Below are 17,525 nucleotides of genomic sequence, written 5' to 3'. Positions count from 1 at the left end.
CCCGAAGGCCCTAATTTGCAATTTTGAGAATGATCTTTTAGATTTGCAATTTAATTTAATTTTGATCTCACTATTTTCATCAGTTATTTTCCTATAGATTTTTGAAATTTATTTTCGACCAGGCGGGCCTGCAGAGAATTTTTTTTTGTATAGGTACTAGGTAGTGACACCCTAATCCTATACATGTAAGGAATATTTTTGGCATCTTTGAATATTCTTTTATCATTTTTCAGCGAGCAATTTAACATTTAACAGTATTGGTCAAGAAAAGCCAAGCAGATCCCTTCACAAAATTCGACGGGCCTTTCTTGTTGCTTAACTGACAAGTGTTGTACTTTTTAAATACTTCAAAATTTTAGTGCGGGGTCAATGTGGGATAATTTTATCCCCCTTAGCACTAGTTTTAATTTCTAGTAATAGATCCTCAGTGCAAAATGTCTTTCAACATTTGATCTTCTGGGCTTAGGGTAAAACTCTGATGCGAAGTTCCTACTCTACATAGAGGCATGTGGTCGTCCCTCCACTCTCCATGTGGTTTCATCACATTCACACTCGTTGTCCTACCAATAGTAGCCACATGGCCCTAATAAATTTCCACCACCTATCCTTACAATGAGCAACCAAGTAGTCATGTATCACCCAACTCATAGTGACTCATTTGCCACCGAAGCGGCCACAGAGATGCTAGTTTAGCTAGCTTGACCTTTTAGAAGCCTCCATGTGGCAACCTACCACCTCATCAACATTACCATCTTCTTAGACATGTCAGCACTACTACCTAGGCATATGATATTGCCAAATGTCACCTATATGTATAGCTATACACTGACATCATCTACCACGTCACTCAGACAACCTTTTTTTGTTGATGTTAGCATTTCATAGGGAAAAAATTGACTACCATTTGACCATAATTTCCATGTATTTTCTAACTACTATGATGGCCATTTGACCATTAAATTTGAGCTCACAATTTTCTACCAAGACCCTTCTCTAGATTCAATTTTGATTTGGCAGCCTGACTTTGAGAGGCCATAACTCAATCATCCAGACTCCAGTTCACATACATTTTCTTTTGATTTTGGGTATACTTTCTTGAAATCTTCATTGGTGTTGTTTGTTTCTAGTTTTGGTGCATGGATTTGTCAAAAGTTGTGTCTTTTGGCAATTGTACCTATCTAATCTTGCATTTTGCAAATTGAAATGCTCTATATAGGCTCATTTGGAATCCTTTTTAAGTTCTATTTTTTTGAAAGTGCATTATTTTTTATCTACTTTCTAGTTCTACAATTAGATTTGAGGGTTGTGTGGACAAAAATATCACTTTCAGCATTAGAGCCTTTTTAGAATTGTTGTATATTTGAGCTACAATGCATAGTTCCAGATTTAGGCCTTAAAAGGCAGTTGTAACTAGAAAAATAAAAAGCCCATCTTGTACATTTTGACAAGTGTCCCATTGTACATGCACCACTTATAAAGCACCAAATCATTCATTTGGGGGGGGGGGGGGGGGGGGGGGGGTTCTCTGATTCTTTGGAGGTTCATTGATTGATCTCATTTAGTCTTGTCAAATATGTCAGTCTGGTATTAGACCATAGTTGACAACAAGTAACTATCATAAATGGAGTACTTTCATACTTGATCATCTAAGAGACCATCCAAAATTTCTTCCTTATCTTTATTCATTGCCACCATATTTTAATTGGACAGATCTTGTACACCTTTGTCGCTTTCTATATAACAATATGAGTAAGGAATCTTTTGCTCCTCTTAGAATGGCAAGTTTTCCTCATGATATTTGGATGGATATTTGGAAAGAACATGTTTTCCTCCATCTTGAGAGGAAATTATACATCTAATCACTCTAGCTATGGTTTCTTCAACTCTAGATGCGATCAAACCTCTAGATGCTCTAGTTGTTCCTACTGCTCCTGTTTTAGCTACAGATGCTTCGAATTGAGTGCAACAGGACCCTTTATGTCTTCCTACTTTACCTTCATGTAGTGACTTCCTTCCAACCACTATAGCTCTATTCATGGAGTCACATATTGAATATTTGGGAGACATCTTTGATGATATTGATTTTCTCTTTGAGGAAAATTCTTCATCTTTTTCCACAGTGACTGGTTCATGTACTTCAACACAATAGGGTACACTTTGTCTTCTAGTTCTAGCCTCAGGTGATGACTTCTTGACTAAGATTTTAGGTTTGTTTGTGGAGTCATACATAGCAGATTTCGGAGACTTCTTTGATGATATACCACTTCTCTTTGTTGAGGACAATCCTTCTACAATTGTTGCAAGGGCCCATTCTGACCCTCATGTCCACTCTCTACATGATCAATCTTTATAGGTTGGCGTGATTATGGATACTTATGTACAACAATTGCAAGAGGTCTCTTTGTCATTTGAGGAGACAAATTTTTCTTTGAAATAGGTTCTATAGCAATCCTTGCTTGATCTACACTTCTTCTCAATAGTTTTGGAAGGAGCCACCACCAGTATTGACACAAAGACACTTGAGTAGCTTTTAGAGACACCATTCACCATAAAGATTCTTTCTACATATAGGGGAAACATCTCAGTAGTACCTCTGCCACTATTTCTTCCAAAGGGGAGAAACATCATTCAATGGTCATGGATTAGCTTCTACATTGGAACATTTCTCACTGGTTGACACCTTACTTTTAGGGAGTAGGACTACCTCATCTCCTCCTCCTCCTTTATGGGGGGGACTTTTTCACATTAGGATTTTTTTTCCTTCTCCCATTTCTCTATTGTATATACTCAAGGTATGTCATAATGGGAGGGTCTTGATTACTCCATCCATCCATGCATCTTGTTTTTCATCTCTCTTTTTTGGGGAAGGGTTTTTTCCATGAGGTTTTACCTCTTTCTCTGCTTTATGAGAGATTTCATATCATTATGTACATGGGTACCTAACATGGCCTAGTAGTCAGGACCCATTCTACATTTCATCCTGGCTTCTCATAGGCTTAAGTGCATTTCCCTAAGTTGCACTTAAGGGGAGGTGTTGGTGTAAATAAGTATTCACTATTTACACTTACTTAAGTTTACTTAGGTTAATGCATTATTTTAATATTTATTTATTAGTCACCTAGGAGTATGTGCACTCTTGTGAGTTGTCATATTGATAACATAGGAGTTTGCACCTCTTTTATACACATGGTGTCTACAACATCTCCACTTGAGATACACCTTGTCATTCTTATCCTTTCATCTAGAATGATGGATAAGACATGTGGTTAGTTGTCATGCTTATCTTATCTCATGGTTCTTTCTAGATACATTCTAAGTGCTTCCTGAGAGGCCTTTATATATAGGCACTCCTTGTGTGTATACACACAACACAAAGAAATGTATGAGGACATACTCTGATATATTGATCATACTCTTTTTTAGTCTACAATTGTGCTTGTGTTCAAGTTCTATGATCTTGGGTGAATCTTACCCTAAGGAAAATTCTTACACACACTTTGATAGAAACCTCCAAGAAATATCTAAACTTGTGCTCACAAGCCCACCAAAAAATCTTCTTTCTTCCAAGGCTAAAGCTTAAAATATTTCTCCTCTACCACATCCTCTTCTCCAAGCTAGATTATTCTAATTTAAAACTCCACAAGACCCACTTACTTATAGCCAACTAAGCTACATGTCATATTAGTAAGTTATAAATTAATTAAACCATTACATTAAATGCACATTTAAGCCATAAGTCAGCTCACAATAGAAATTAAATACATATAGCCAGATTACATGCCAAGGTTGGCTCACACTAGAAATTGATATCAGACGACTTAGTTAAGATAGGACCTTGGCATGCCTGAGCATCGAAAGAACCACTTTCGAGTATCAAAAAATCCACCAAGCATAATCAAGCTCACACAAGAATAGTTGAGCACCAATATGTGCCAAATCCACCAGCAATCGAGCCCCTTCATTGACCAATCTACTCAGTCAAAACTATTGCCAAGCATCATCAAGCGCCTTGTGTAACTATGGGCTTTTAGGTTATGACCAAATACTATAGCATTACAATAACATTTATTTAACATCCCTCAAAATTCAACCTAAAATCCCTTAGTTAGTCCAGAACCACAGTTTGATAGAAACCTCCAAAGAAAATCTAAACTTGTGATCATGAGCCCACCAAGAAATCTTCTTGCTTCCCAAGCTAAAGCTACTAGCCCTTTAAAGTTTTCTCCTCTACTACATACTCTTCTCCAAGCTAGATTATTATAACTTAAGACTCCACAAGACCCCCTTAATTATACCCAACTAAGCCACAAGTTAGCCTAGTAAGTTACACATTAATTAAATCCTTACATTAAATTCACATTTAAGCCATAAGTCAGCTCACAATAGAAATTAAATACATTTAATCAAATTAAATACCAAGGTCATCTCACACTAGAAACCAATTACAAACAAATTAGTTAAGATAGGACCATGACATGACTGAGCATCAAAAGAATCACTTCTGAGTATCAAAAAATCTACCAAGCATAATTGAGATCACACAAGAATAGTCGAGCACCAATATGTGTGAAATCCACTAGCAACCGAGCCTCTTCATTGACCAAGCTACTAGGTCAAAACTATTGCCAAGCATCATCGAGCTCCCAGTGTATGTCAAGTTCCCATAAACTATTGACAATTGGCTAATGAAGATATGTCATTTTTGTCATTTATGGAAACACTTGATGTACATGTTGTAAAAAACCTCCAAAATAAAGATACTTAGCTTTTGGTACCCAAAAAATTGTCTAAGTATGAAATTGGTTTACTCCAGTGTATTGTTCTATATGTAAAATGTTTTTGACACCATATTATGATTAGAAAAGTTATACAAAGATAGTATACATGTTGATGATGACATGTATAACCTCAAATATCAATACAGATTGTATGGAATAGAGATATTTGTTTTTTTACTAGTGAAACAGATAAGTGAAATTAAAGGTAAAGGAATTATTTTTTTTGCAAAATATTACCTGACCAATTAGGGCAGACATCCTATATGTTTACTCTAAGTTGTAAAAGTGTATTTTTGTCTTAGCCAACTTGGCAACAATTTGTGATAAGGCATGGTATTTATGCAAAGGACATCTTACAATAAGAAGTCTGGAAGTGTGCTTTTTGTATTGTGATGTGAACTTTCTATGAAGCAATATATTCAAAGTGTAGTGCCTGCCCCTAGCTTCACATTTTGTTATCATTGCTGAACTCTTTTAGGGCTAGTTTTATGTTGTTGGTTAGTAGCATTCTTTCGAGATTATCAGATATTGTGCTATGGATTCAGTTTATTATGTTATGAGATTACTTAGACTCTGCATTTCATGTATGCATGATGATTATTTTCAGTGTTTGCAGTTATTAATGATGATTAGTAAGATGATTTATTATCATATGTGTTTTCTTATGGATACTTACCCCATACTTGCATGTGTATGGTGTGCGTATTTGCTTTGCGTGTTTGCTTTTGTATGGCGTGTTTGATGTGGTTAAGGAAGGGAGTCGTAGTCACCTGCTAGTTAGGATCTACATGATGCACCACTTCCTATCATTGTCTGTTTAGTTAATATATATTGTGCTTGTACATGCATGGTTTTTATGCAGGTTGCAGGTACCGGGTATCGACTTCCCTAAATTGCCAAGATGAGCGTACCCTATCACATTATCTCAATGATAAGAGAGGGGAGAAATTCTCAAGTCCAAATCCCAACCTTTTAAGCCATTTGTCCTAATTGAAAAATTAGGACAAGTATCTGAGTTGAGTACCCTCCGAAGGCGTCAGATGACGTAATTCATGATTTAAACCTTTGATTTAATTTTGTATGTATTTTGGCTATGATGGGTTTTCATATTTTTACCTTGTGAGTCTTTGGAGTATTTTCTATTAATTAAGCCTAATTAAAAGATTTAATTAATGGTTTAATTAAATGGAAAATTAATATGATATTTTAATATTTATTTTATTTAATTAATTGGGAAATTAATTAAATAAAATAATTAAATTTGAAAATAAAAATTAAAAGTTTAAAGTTGGAATCTGACAATATTTATTTTAATAATAATATATTTGGAGCTCATTTTTAAATAAATGACTAAATAATATTATTATTAAAGCTAATAAATATTTTAGCAATTAAGTTTTGGGAAATGAAATTTAAAAGTGGAAAATATATTTAAAATTATTAAAAGATTCTAAATCTCATGTGATTAAAATATAAATATATTAAGATTGAAAAGTGAAATTATAAAAGTTAGTGCATGAGATTTAACAATAAATAAATAAACTAAATTGGAAAGAGTAAAAGTAAATATTAAATTAATTAATATGCATTATATTAATATTTTCTCACGTAGGAGTTGGAAAATTCTCGAGAGTTGTCATGTAGACAACATTGGAGTTTGCACTCTAAGAATGCACTAGTTGTCTACACTTAGAAGTTAGCATTTTATTTGAGCACATGGTGTCTACAACCTTAAGAGTCATCTAGAAGGTTGGAGAAGACTCATGCTTGGTTGTCATGCTTATCTTCTAGTTTCTAGAGACACTCTAGATGCATCTTAGAAGCCTTTAAATAGAGGCTCTCCTAGTGTGTTTGGAAAAGCTTAATGGAAGCTACAAGCTTATATGGAAGCTACAAGCTACAAGCTTAAAATGGAAGCTTCAAAGCTTACATTCATTGAGAAGATCATATGCTTCTACATGCTCATATATTTTCTACATGCTTCTATGTTCATTCTAGCTCTTCTAGTCACTTGGAGGATTTGGTTGGCTTGGATCTAGGAGGAATTGCGAATGATGGAGAAGGAAGGGATTTTCTATGGACTTCTGAGGCATGGTGGATTAGCATCAGTGTCCAGGTGCACTCATGATATTCACATATTCTCTTTGCACTATTTCTCTTCTTGTCTTCATCATGTTTGTTATATGCGTTTGAATACTCTTTGTGATTGAATCTACAATTAAATTGGAATCTAGATAGGTATGGTTGCAAAGAAAACAATAGAAAAACCCTAGCTTCAATTTAAGAAAGAAATTAGATATGAATTGGGTTTGGGTTCGAATTTATATTGTGAAATTAGATAGACAAGATTTGAAATTAAAATAGAAATTCTAAGTTGAAATTTTGAATGGTTAGATGTAATCTTTCTATCAAATTATATGTGTATGAACAAACCCTTTTATGGTGAAATTTAGAGAATAATTATTTTAAGAGGAAATTCTTAATTCATCACAAATTGCCCTGTCGCTGCCCCTTGGATAGACCCGAACTCAGTCATTCATAACTTTTTATTGTGATTGAATTTATTCAAATTCTCTAATCAGAAGTGGCGCAACTTGGCCCTCTCCAACATATTTTAATTTCAGCTTGATCCAACAGTTCATTAGGGAGATATGGCCATCGTACTGAGACTATTTTATTCAAGGATAGATATTTCTCCATTTTCCATAACCAAGAGTTCTTTATGCTTAAACTTCACAAAAATAATATATCAAAACATGAAATGAATTAAAGATATTATTTCAATCTTCCCTTATTAGAATCTTATTAATATGCATTAGTTTTATATGGTTTATTATCTAATCTAATTAAATCAAATTTAATTAAGATTAGAAGAAGTGTAATTAATTATTAGACAATTTAAGTAAATGAATTTTTAAGTGAGAGAAAATTAAAAGAAAAGAGATATTAATGATTTAGTTGTTATTCATTGATTGGTTCGAATATCAATCATTTTAATTGAATATTGAAATTATTAGTGAGTTATTATTTATTAATAATTGTTAAGTTTAACAAATTATTAATGAAAGATAGTATAGATAAGTTTATATATAGATTCAATTAAGTTCAATCTATTTGAGATTAGTTAATAATTGAAGTATAGTATTAAAAATCAAGTTGAGATCAAATTAAGGGGGGGAAAATACAATGGAAATGAATTCATGTTATCATGAATGAAATTTTGATTAATGAAGTTGGTGATCATTATACTTAGAATCATCAAAGATTATTTTGGACAAATAATTACCTATTGATTATTGGTAAATCTTATCCAGGGAACGATTCTTAAGGTAGTTATATTTAATTTACTAGTGACATCGTTGTTAGCAAAAATAATAAAGAATCTGTTATCGTAGATTTATTTTAACTTGTTATTAGTTATTGAACTATTAATATGAATATTTGGATTGTAGATGACTTTTTACGCACAAACTATTGTTAGTTATTAGTTAACTGGATTTGTAATTATTAATTGAATTAACTAGAGTTAATTGGATTTAATTAATAATTAAGTTATGTAATGGAGATTTAATTGATATAATTCTTGTAATGAGATTGTAGAAATATTGATATCAAGTTGATAGGTCTTATTCTTATGACTTGAATAACGACTTTAGATGTTTTAATGTTGAGACTTAGTAATATTGAATTCAAAACTATTAGAATGTTAATAGGTTATGGATGGTGTACCTATTGATTTAATTGATCATTTTAATAAATTTATATTCATCTTATTCGAAGACTAGTAATTGGTTCTTTTATAAACGAATAATGATTCTTTGATTACGTTGAAAGTTGAAGTAACATTAAGGAAGAGTTATTCAACTAGTAATCTCAGTAAAATAAAGTGAATGATTTTATTAAGTGACAAATGATTTAATGAGTCAATATTTATCCTTAAGTTATTCTTAGAATGTAATTCTTAATAATGGAAGGATAATGCTATCAGGGAACAATTGGGTTGACTTGTAGGTCAAATTATGAAACTTAAGACACTTGAAAATATGCTTGCAAACAGAAAACTGGAAACCCCTACACATTATTCAACTATGTGAATTTAGTAAACCAAAACATGTGTTTGCATCGTGTATTCTATATGCTTCTTGTTTTAGGATTTTGGGTTGACTAGTGTTGACCAGTCCTAAGTTGTTACCAGAGGCTCGGGGGTTATGAGATGTGTTGGCATGTTGATCTTATTTGGTCTCGATCTTTATAAGCCCAACCATAGTAATGTGATCGTATGCTCTATGAAATGTTTGTATTTACTGATTATTATAGTTGAGATTCTTATGTATCTGAGACACTTGAGCTAATCATTTTTGAGTCATCGATCAATTATCCTTGGTTTATTTTATAGTCATCATAATGCGACTAGAATGTTGATTTATTGATGATGTCATGTTGTGACATGTTTGACTCAACCATTTTGGAGTCTTCGATTAGTATGATTTGAGATATTCTTGATTGCTTGTTGAGAACCAATGGATATTGTGATTTATTTTGAGATATATTTTGATTACTGAGAACCAATGGATAATTATGATTATCAGTGATGCCTTTAGTTGCCAATAGAGAACTGTTGTGGTCATGATTTTCTATGGATGCTTTTCAGATGCTCATGGAGGTTTGATGATTCTTATCTTGGAGATTTGATGATTCTTATTATAGATATTTGATATTTTTATCATGGATATTTGATGATTCTTTTTTATGGATTATCTTTTGGATTTTTCTTTATAGTCGCTTGTGCAGGACTATGGTGATTTTATGATTCTATGAGCTTAGGGTAGGTAATCTACTTGTACTGTCGGGAAGTGGCTTGCAATGGGGGCCGGGGCCATAAGTGGCTACCAGGGTAACTCATTGTAAGTTTGGTTAATAAGTGATAACATTTACACACTAAATGGAGATTAAATGAACCTAAAAGGATAATTTTTGATATTCTTGCCTATGCCTTGAGTGCTTGTATAGGCTAGGATGAGAGTAGTGAGAACGCATGGTTGCGATCATGCATTCCGTAGTATGCCTCGCTAGTATGAGAGGATACTAGTGGCCGCATGAGATCAGTATGGACCCGTGGAGTTTAGCTAACTGCCAGGGTAAATTGTAGGTGATAAATGTGATGACAATTTCTCGCTTGCAGAGTAGGTTTCCTACATGTTATTGTTGTACCTCTGGGAATTAGATGTCAGTTTTGTGTGATAGAACCTTTGAGTTAGTATAATTTTAGGATTCCTGGACTAAAGATATTTGTGCTATGTGATTTTGATAGCCTATTTGGGACTTGAGATTATCTCCTCAGCATGGTGGGAGTGGACCATTTAGGTTCCACGCAGTCGGGTGGTAGTGTTTTTCCACTCTTATCATTTGAGATCCGTTCGAGACATTGTGGCTGATGCTTTCTTGGTTGGTATTTATCTTCATTCTGTTCTTGGATCATTATGATAGATGATATACCTTATGATGGATGTATTTACTAGTATGTTTCTTATATTGATGATTTTCATATGTTAGTTGATGATATATTATGCTTTACTTTGCATGCTAGTAGGATGGTTTTTAGGAGTGACATTCCTACTATGATAATACTGATGATCTCTTTGGTGCTTTGGAATGTTACGCACGGAGGGATGGCTAGGATCCACGATGGTCTAATGATGCTATTCACATTTGGGAGGAACCGTGCACTTAGTTATTTATGTTTGTAATATATGGTTATATTTTGTGATGGATGTTTATATCTTTTGCGATAATGTATCATGTATGGTTTATGGTAACATTATGTTATTGCAGAGTGGATTAGTATTGGATGATGATGATATTTATTTACATAGATGTATGTTGTTTTAAGCCTTTGACATGTACAGTGGATGATTGAGTAATCAGAAAATGTTATTTATGTATGTTGAATGTATCATTGCTATTTCATAAGGATGCGATGTTAGATGAATAGTTAATTTAGATGTGATACAACGTTAAGGGATCTTTAAAGAATGTAATTCTATTATGTTATGTTATGTGTAATTTTATTCGAATTGTTTCTATTGCTTCCGCAAGTTTTGTGAATGGTTTTACTTTCATGTTTAAATTTTTTTTTTTTGGTAAACTTAGTGTAATTCTTTGGATCCCTTGTCGGGGCATTACAAAAAGTTTTGAGAACTTGATTTTGTGATCCAAGATTGAGATGAGGTTAGAGATTAGTGAAGAAATAAGTTACAACACCTATATACCAGAAGTCTAATTGCTTGTTTGGGCAATAAGCTATTCTTGTAATTGGAAGTGCATGTTTGGGCAGTGAGCTCTTCTTGCATCTAGTGTACTACCTTTCCTAATAAGGTTTGAATCTCCTAACAAGGATTCAAAGTCTCCTAACAGGGACTCTCTATACTGAGTTTTATCATTAACTCCTAACAAGGTCCATCCTCTAATAAGGAACATATATATCAACATATTATCTAGTGGGTATCATCCCCACCTGAGTTTTCCCTTGGCCAGGGTTTCCCTAGTTAACAAAAAATAGTGTTATGATTTATCTTTGTGCATAGTTACTATTACTATTCTACATTACTTATTTACTTTATTATGTATGGTTCAAAGTAATAAATAATACCCAATTGGAAACTAAAGTTTTTAAATTACTAACAGGGATTTGAAGTCTCCTAATAGGGACTCTCTATACTGAATTTTCTCATTGACTCCTAATAAGGTGCATCCTCTAACAAGGAACATATATATCAACATATTATCTAGTGGGTATCATCCCCACTAGGGTTTTCCCTTGGCCAGGGTTTCTCTAGTTAACAAAATATGGTGTTATGATTTATCTTTGTGCATGGTTACTGTTACTATTCTATGTTACTTATTTACTTTATTCTGTATGGTTCAAAGTAATAAATAATATCCTATTTCTAACAATTTGTATCAGAGCACAATTACTCAGAAGAGGCTTAATAGCTTGAGTAAGATCCCTATGGATATGGAATAGTTGATGAAGGACCTTGAGGAGGTACTTGAATAAATTAATCTACATACTGAAGAAAGAGATAAGTTGAGAGATAGATATGAAGACTTTGAAGTATATATTGGAAAATTGAAGGACAAGATTGAACATCTCAAATCCGCGCTGAATCTATTGAATCTGAACCTAGTGATGATTATTCAAAACTAAAGATAGGGTACAAGATCTTGAAGCATGAATTGAAGATTACCAATCTAAAGTTGAGTTTGAAGAGTGATACTAGCAAAGTTGAATATGATTTGAAGACTAAAAATTTAGATCTTAGAGAAAGTCTAGCAAAAAAGACATTTGAATTTGAAACATTGAAAGAATATCATGAAGAACTTCATATGTATAACACTATTGTGAAAGGTGAACTAACTCAGTACAAGCAACAACTTGAAAAGTTTTATTCTAGCAAAGAAAACCTTGATAATTCAATGTCTATATAGAGACATACCTATGATAAGACTAGTCTTGGTTACCTATTTAACATGTCTACAAAGAAACCTAAAATTAGATTAGATCTAAATGGAAAAGATAAACTTGATGATAAGATTGAATCTAGTCAATCTTTTGATAAACTTAAAGAAGTTGGTCAAGACAAGGAAGTTGAGATTATGGGTGGACTAAAGAAAGTTAACTCTCTTAAGGAAACTAGGTATGAATCTAGAGGTAAGTATTTTTCAAGTAATGAAATAGGTCATATGAAAATAAATTGTCCAAATAAGTCATTTAATCATGTTACAGATTTTTATTGTCATAATTGTCATGGTATGCATCATAGAGAAAATGATTGTAGGTAACCTAAATATGATAATAATAAAAGGAATAGTAGAATATCTGGAAACACTAACCCTATAGATAGAAAAAAATCTAATGAAAGGACATCGAAAGAAGGAAGACCTTATGAAGAAAGAGGTAGATTGTGTGTTATAAGTGTAACAACTTTGGACACATAGCCTAGAGTTGTCATGCATATATTGATCAACAGAATCCTAGAAGTAGATGTTGGCATTAAGTTATGTTTGTCATTAGTGACCACACTTATTCATAATTTTATATGGTTATTGAGTTCATCATTTAGTCTCTAGTGTTTACCAAGCATTCAGTGGTTGTTAAGTGAGTTCAGCAATTCACACTGAGTATTCTAGAGGTTATCGAGTGAAAATAGGTAGTGTGAAGTTTAGTAGTTATCACCGAGCAATCAGTGTTTACCGAGCTTCTTAGTGTCTATTGAGTCATCAATTTTTGTGATATGAATCCAGTGTTAATCAAGTGATGGGATGAGTAGTGTTTACCGAGTGTAAGTAAGGTAAACATGGAATTCAGTTTCTATCGAGTGACACTATATCTACCAAGTCTCCAATGTTCACCGAGTTTAAAAGCTATGCTAAGTGATTAGTATGGATCAAGCCTCTACTTCTGCCGAATGCATGATGATGCCAAGTAATGTAGTGGATACCGAGTATTAGAAGGTCACCAAGTTAGATTACAAAACCTGAGTTTCTACATTTCATTTGACTTAGTAATATTTTTGTTAACTTGTGTTTTAGTTAACCTTGTAAATATAAGAATTGGGATGGTATATATGTAATGTATTGTATCATACCCAAGCATGATGATGAAGTAATGTTTTGAGAAGAGTGAATGCGAATGTGAATTAGTAGTAGATAAAGACACCTAGTAAGGTCAAATCAAGAGCGGTAAAGTTTTATCTATCACAAGAGGTGGTCAACATTTCAAGGATTTATTCAACAATTTAGTTGTAAGTCAGATCTACTATTTCATCCTACTAGGTGAATCAGATTCAAATCCTTTAATAGGGTAGGCTTAACAATTTTTTCTTTAAATCTCCTAACAGAGTGTATACTTCATTATATGTTTGTAAAACCTCTAACAAGGTGGACCTAGTAGTCCTAATTGCCCCTAATAGGGAAGATCATCAGAAGTGATCATTGTAAGCTTTAACATGCCAACTTTATATCACAGTATTGAAGTTTTGTATGTATCATCCCCACCCCAATTTTACTTTCTATTTCAAAGGTTTTTGGGTCACCAAATATTGTTTTCATGTGCCATGAATGTTTATCTTTTAGTTTCTCATCCATGCATTAGATTAGATCAATTAATGGTGAATGGATTATATTGTTAAGTGCTAAATTTTGTTAAAAGTTTTGAGGTTATTGATTCACCCCTCCCCTCTCAATAACCTAGCTAGTCTTGATTATTTCCAACAATTGGTATTAGAGCTTTGTAGTTCTCAACATAAAGTTTCACAGCTTGAGAAAAGTTCAAGGACAATAGAGATATTTAAACTTGACAAAGCTATTGACAATGAGAAGTTAGATTTGGAGATGTCCATAGCTCAACTCAAAGAAGCAAAAGAGCATCTTTCCCAATCCATAAAATGAAGGAAGAAACTTGAAAAATGGATGAATGACCACCAGTATGTTGAAGAAAAGATTGAAGACTTTTTTCCTTTCAAGAAGTTCAAATGAAGCAAATGATGCAATCAAAGAACTCCTAGAAAAGAATGGCTCCCTGCAAGAAGAGGTAAGAAAATTGAAAAGAGAATAGGAAATTTAGTCAATAAGATTGTGTGAAATCTTGGAACAAAGGAATAAGGAAAATGAAGATTTGGAGACCAGAAATAGTGAAACTCAAAATCAATCCCTTCAACAAGAAAGACTTATCAATCAATTCTCCAATGCAAATGAAAAAATCATGAATCTGAGATCTGAAAATGAAAGGTTAATGAATGATTTAAGCATTGAAAGGGTTAACCTATATTTTTAAAAGTAACTCAATGAAAGAATAATGAAATCCCAAGTAGACATGGATCAATTGAATTAGCAAAGTGAGTAGAATCATTATAGGCAAAAAGATAAAGCATGACTTGGATAGAAAGAAGAAGGTGAATCCTCCAAACAAGGCACTCAAAGTAATCAAACACCTACTTGCAATCACTGTGGCAAGATAGGTCATACATCAAACATATGTTGGAGCAATGAAAAGGCAAAATTCAATGGAAAATGCTACAATTGCAATCAACATGGTCATAAAGCTTATTAATGCAAGGAGAAACCAAAGTTTGAAGGAAAATGCCACAAATGCAAGAAACAAGGTCACAAGGCATCTAAATATAGATAAAAATCATTTAATCCAACTGAATAGTTTGTAGAGGAAATATTTGGTTAGGAATAGAATACTTGGTGTAGATGTCATTACTGTGGAGAATATGGACACACTGACATAAACTATGCAGGGCACCACTTGAGAAGAAATGATACTATAATAAGATGTTACACATGCACTAAACTTGTGTTAGAAATCTAATTGAAAAGCTCATTATTGAAGATGAAAGAGGGAGATTTTTACAAAGAATGAATATTGTTCTTTTTAATCATTGTTTTGTCATTGATGTCAAACCTGCTATTTGTAGGAATGACATTTGCTTATAAGATCCAAGTACTATCACTTAGTTGATTGATGAAGAGAATTTGATCAACAACATGTAACAAGACTACCTAAGACAAAGGATGAGTTATGATGTTGTAATGAAGTGAAATAATTAGTTAAGACAATGGTTAAATGATGTATTGATAACATACCCAAAGATACAGAGGTTGGTCACACTTAGAAACATTGAAGGAACAAGTTGTAACAACGTTGACTGCAAAACTTAAAATAAGATCATTAGTGAGTGCCAAGAAAATTAGTTGAAGCCGAGCAAATTCTTAGTTGGAGTTGAGTAACATGAAATTCTAGTGTGTGTTGAGTGAAGTTTAGGTGTTGAGCATGATAAAATTCTTAGTTGGTGTCAAGTGATTTTTAGATGTCGAGCATCAGGAAAAACATAGTTGATGTCGAGTAACACAGTATGTGCTGAGCACCAGTATTTCAATAGTGTCAAGCTGCTACATTATTTTAAATAACAAAGATTTGTCAAATTGGAGCCGACAAAGTGGTTACCTTGAATTTTGTGAATTAGTTGGAAGATAAGGATTATGAGTTGGTGGCACAGAATTCTATGTAAATTATTTTTGGGTGAATTCAAAAGGATTATTCAAAAAGTTTCTAGAGGAAACAAAATATGGTTTAGATGCAATGAATCGTACGTAATCCATACAAATTGAAATTAAAGAATGGAAGAATTGAGTAGGAAAAGAACTCCAAGCCTTCTATGCAAGCAGTCATAGATCAAGAAGCAAATGTTGCTGATGATATAGCTTCTAAAGAGCCAAATTACAAAGTGGTTAGAAGGGTGTCAAGGAGAAGACATCTAGAAGAAGAAAGAGCATAGAGGCTATACTTCTATTAGTGGTAAAGAAGAGATTATTGCACTGGTACATTGAGCATGGAGACACAAGGAGACTAAGCTTGAAAGGTGGCCAAGTTGTCAGAGTTATAGAATCTATAAGCCAGGCAATGGTATGAGCTGAGAGGTGATCTAAGATTTGCAAGTCAAGTTGTATTCTGGAATTAGGTCAAAATTCCTAATTGTTACTCTCTAGTAATTGTATCGATTAGGATAGAAGGAAAATCCTATGTATTTAGATTGGTTTAATAGCCATTTGTAAATCCTTTAATAGGGTGGCATTCTAAGTGAATATTCTAAAGTCCTCTAACTAGCCCCACTTCTAACAGGGTGGTTAAATCCTCTAACAAGGTCACATTTAATAGTGTGTTGTAAGCCTTTTAATAGGCAGGACTTTCATAGGGTATCACTTCAGAAAAGTGAGAATTGAGTAGCATGTTACTAGTGGATTTTTTCCAAATTGTGTTTCCACATAAATCACTATGTTATGTGTTGATTTCTTATGTGTTATTCTTGCATGTTGTTTTATAGTAACTTGTTGGTTACAATTGTTAAAGCTTGGATGAATGAATGGTTGAATGGGCTCATTGTACTTAGTGAAAAGTTTGAATATGACATTTGGACCTTGAATAAATAATTCAAACCCCCCCTCAGTTATTCTAAAAGAATTTCTAACAATTGGTATTAGATCCATATGCTGATTTGGTTTCAAGGTACTAGAAGCAGGAAGATCAAGATGTCCAAAAGAGAAGTTCCCAAGCTCAACAAAGACAACTTTTCTACATGGAAGAGTCCAATGAAATTGCACCTTGGATCAATAGGTGACTATGCACAAACCTTAATTGGAATAGAACATGTAAATCTAACTGGACCTCTTACTGTAGATGATTTGAACAAAAGGAAGGAGCACAATCAAGCAATGTTGGAGATTGCCTCTGCACTTAGTTATGCAGAATATGATGACATAAAAAATTGTAACATTGAATTCAAGATGTGGAAAGCCTTATCAAATATCTATGGAGGAGATCATAATGTCCAGAGAGAAAAGAGAGAAATCCCAAGAGGAAAGTTTGATGACATGAAAATGGAGGAAGGTTAAAATGCTACTCAATATGCTGCTAGAATAAAATAAGTGATAAGTGTAATAATAAGTCTAGGTGGTCAATTGGAAGAAGAAATTATCATCAACAAATAATTAAGAACTCTGCTCCCTATCTATGCTATTATATTTTCAGGCATTCAAAAGCTAAGGTGTGTACAAGGAAACACACTAACCTTTGAAGGAATAGTCAGAAGACTTACTGCATTTGAATTGTCCAATTTTGATAACTATAGACCTAAGAACCTTGAATCTTTTTTAAAGGCAAAGATGACAATAAAATACACTAAG

Source organism: Cupressus sempervirens, chromosome 6 (assembly GCF_028749045.1).
Source record: "Cupressus sempervirens isolate cs-2001-9-10 chromosome 6, ASM2874904v1, whole genome shotgun sequence".
Taxonomy (NCBI): Eukaryota; Viridiplantae; Streptophyta; class Pinopsida; order Cupressales; family Cupressaceae; genus Cupressus; species Cupressus sempervirens.
The sequence above is the reverse complement of the archived record's forward strand: the minus strand, read 5'-3'. Positions refer to the sequence as shown.